This window comes from Macrobrachium rosenbergii, chromosome 36 (genome assembly GCF_040412425.1).
Source record: "Macrobrachium rosenbergii isolate ZJJX-2024 chromosome 36, ASM4041242v1, whole genome shotgun sequence".
Lineage (NCBI taxonomy): Eukaryota > Metazoa > Arthropoda > Malacostraca > Decapoda > Palaemonidae > Macrobrachium > Macrobrachium rosenbergii.
In genome coordinates, this window is record NC_089776.1 from 30,213,016 (window position 1) to 30,216,716 (window position 3,701).

The following is a 3,701-nucleotide window of genomic DNA, read 5'->3' on the forward strand; positions in this document are numbered from 1 at the left end:
GATCGGATTGTTTGTGATGGTGGAAATTGCGTTTGCATAATTCCTAGGAGCGTCAACATATAAAATATCAATTTCCACTATCACGAATAATCCGACCCCCCTTTTTTATAAATGATTTTACCCATCAAACCCATGACGATTTCTGACTCATTTACACAGGTGTTGAGAGAAAGGGTTAATAATTATAATGAAAAAAAAAAAGAATGGATCATATACTTTTCCAACGATTTAATACATGCAACTTGAGGGCTGATGAGTAAAAGTAAAATGTTAAGCGTTTGCTAGTGTTTCAAAGCAGCGTTGGTCACCTACCTACTGTACAATAATAATAATAATAATAATAATAATAATAATAATAATAATAATAATAATAATAATAATGGTGATGATAAAGAAAATAACAGTCCATTTTCACAATAATTTGTTACTAAAAGAATACCAGAATTTTAATCAAACTTTTAAGCAAACTTCGAAAAAAAAGACTCCGTCTCCAGATGCCTCTACAGATCATCAGTCTATTAGCGTCGACAACGAGAAGCTCGGTTAAACTGTCAAGTCATGAGCTACTTTTCTGCAAGAGCATTTTGCTTTACTCCATGTTCCAAAGTATTTAATATATTCATTAACATTCTTTCCAAGCCATGTTTATTTCTCTGTTTCATTTCATGAAATTTCCATTTTGGCACTTTGTATCTTACCCAAAATCAGTTTCTTTACTCTTGTGCAAAACTCGGATGAGTTTCAAATAACGGACGTTCAAAGAATTCCGTTGGTTGGTCAGGTTGTCAACATAGTCGGTATGTTTCATCAGATTTCAAAGTGACATCATAACTTCTGTGAAAGTTACGAAGCCTTCTGAATTGAATATAAATAACAGTACATATTACATGAACTGTAATTTGAAAGTGACTAATTCATGAAATTAAATATTTTTCCACTAAAACGAAAAAAGGAAATTGTTAATTACACTTTTTCGGAATTTCGAATTTCTCGGAACGCCGTGCCAAGAGTAACAGCGAATGAATCCACTCGACAGACACCACGTCAAAATCTGCTGCTGTTACCTGCGAAGTCTACAGCGGCACTGAGTGCCTCTCGCCCCGCTTACGTCTGGCAAGACCAGGGTGTCAATGCTGCCATAAAACCGGTTATCGTACAACACCGTGTCCTTTCAGCGCGAGGGAGTCGAGCGTCATTTTCATATTCTTCACTTTTATTCGAGTGCTTTTGATACGGCTCGGAACAATGACGTGTTGATCATTCCCTCAGTGGTTGCTTCCTTCGTCAATAGTCTTTGCAAGGTAACTGCAATCTACGCAAACATGACGGCTCTGTTTTCGACGTCAATCGGCGGTTCTGCAAACGTATTATGAGAGGGAATTATTTTCTCTAGAAAACTATTACAAATTCCAGTCGAGATTAGATATCCTCTAATAGTACGATAGACGTTAAAGTATTTAACTGTATTCACGCTCATATTTCAAAGAAGTTCAGAGTCTGATATCACTGAAAAACGAATACTCAGAAATGCATATACTACACTTTTCCTTTCATTCAATTACACGAGCCGTGTGATCTATCCTAGCTTATAACTGATTTTGCATTCAAACACTTCCGCAATGAAACGAGAGTGGATATCTTCGTTTCACAACAATCATTTCAAAATTATTACTAAGTCTGAAGTTAATTACATTACACCACCATAATAGTGAAATGATGTGAAAATTCACGTAAACGGAAGCCAAGATTTCTTTCACATACCAGAAATGTAAAATAAGAGGAGGGGGGGACTTTCTTTATCTGTACAATTCTTGTACCCTGATATTATTATTATTATTATTATTATTATTATTATTATTATTATTATTATTATTATTACTGGAAATACGCGATCGATAAAAAAACCTAGAAAACCAGAGTAAACGTACCTTAGGTTATAGAAAGGTATTCATTCCTCAGCATTTCACCTTGGGAATGAAAATATAACTTATATCTATCATAACTTATATCTATCATGTTGGCTTAAACAAAAAATTGAATGCCGGAGCATAGTTCCGCTAGGGTGTGGATTTACAGGATAACCCTTACGGAAAAAAAGTAAAGATATTGCGACAATCACTAACTATCTTCGCTGCTTTCCAGGTTATTATATTCATGGACAGATATAGTTTTCAGTTATTATTATTATTATTATTATTATTATTATTATTATTATTATTATTATTATTATTATTATTATTATTATTATTGGAACATACGCGATCCACCAACACCGTTCTCTGAAAGTACGGATTTTCATTGCTGTTCTGTGTCAGTAACGGCTACCTCCGTCGGTACATTAATATTTCCTATAAAAGCAACTGATATTATAGATACCTTCTGCCTGACTTACCGGAAAATTTACAGTAATGTCGCAGCATTTTTGCAGTAAGGTTTTATTTCGACATTAACACCATCAGAAGCAGCATTCCTAGGCTTCAAGCCTCAGGTAGAGACGAACATAAGTTCCAACTAACTCTATGGCTTGTGTGGGTCAACTGACAGCGCTCTGAGCTTTCTATTTGACAGACTGGGGTTCGACGCCGATGTGAGTCCGAAATTTATTTATGTGCTCATTAGTTTCATCATATTCACGCTAAAGGATATACAGTATATATATATATATATATATATATATATATATATATATATATATATATATATATATATATATATATATATATATATATATATATATATATATATATATATATATATATATATATATACTATATATATATATATATATATATGTCTTTGTGCCGATATGTATGAAGGGTAGTATATTTTGAACTACAGGTGAATTTAATCCTTACACGCAGTGTATGTATGTGTTTACTATCAAATTCTAAACATTGAATTTTTCTTTTATCCCATCCGTAAGGACAAGCGATGTTTAAGTCCGCCGACATGCAAGAACCTGCAAGCAAAACATTGCACAATCTCTCCGCAGCCCTTTGAACTCTGACCCTTCACAAGTGCGCCATAAATGAATTACTAGCTGAACTATAGAGAGCTGTGGGAACATTTATTTGTATTAAGTTTGTGTGTTAATATTGAAGGTATAGAGTGGTGGATAGTTTTTCAACTAATTCAGATCATTTTTGAATCAAAATTTCTCTACTGTCACTAATAATAATAATAATAATAATAATAATAATAATAATAATAATAATAATAATAATAATAATAATAATAATAACAATAATGAGCTTGCAGACAGGTTGATGCTGTAAAGATTTATGCACAGTACGTTATTCTTGTTCAGAAGCTAATATTGAATATGTCAGTGATAATTAAATTTTTTTTCCTATCTGGAATTCATCCATGTAAGAGGAGACAGCTTATTTTTGACATAATAATAATAATAATAATAATAATAATAATAATAATAATAATAATACCAACCTGAGGGAGTGATAGAAAACGATCAGGGAAAGATCCTCTGGGACTATGGTATCAGAACAGACGTGACGTTGATTGACAAAATCAAGAAGAGAGCATCACTCATTGATGTGACAATACCATGGGACACCATAGCAGATGAGAAAGAAAGAGAAAAAGCTGATAAGTATCAAGACCTGAAAATCGAAATAAGAAGGATATGGGATATGCCAGTGGAAATTGTACCCATAATCATAGGAACACTAGGCACGATTCCA

The 3,701-nt window shown here is 33.0% G+C and overlaps 1 protein-coding gene across 5 annotated transcripts in view; it reads right to left on the bottom strand.

Moving 5' to 3' along the window:
• Window positions 1-1,086, bottom strand: part of LOC136825054 (uncharacterized) — a 48,977-nt gene extending 47,891 nt beyond the window's left edge. For 3 of the 5 annotated variants that reach the window (XM_067081110.1, XM_067081108.1, XM_067081106.1), the window contains exon 1: window positions 968-1,086. The gene's annotated coding sequence lies outside the window, so the exon portion shown is untranslated. The remainder of the gene's footprint in view (window positions 1-967) is intronic. The other 2 variants (XM_067081109.1, XM_067081107.1) reach the window with 1 other exon arrangement.
• Between the last annotated feature and the right edge of the window lie 2,615 nt (window positions 1,087-3,701).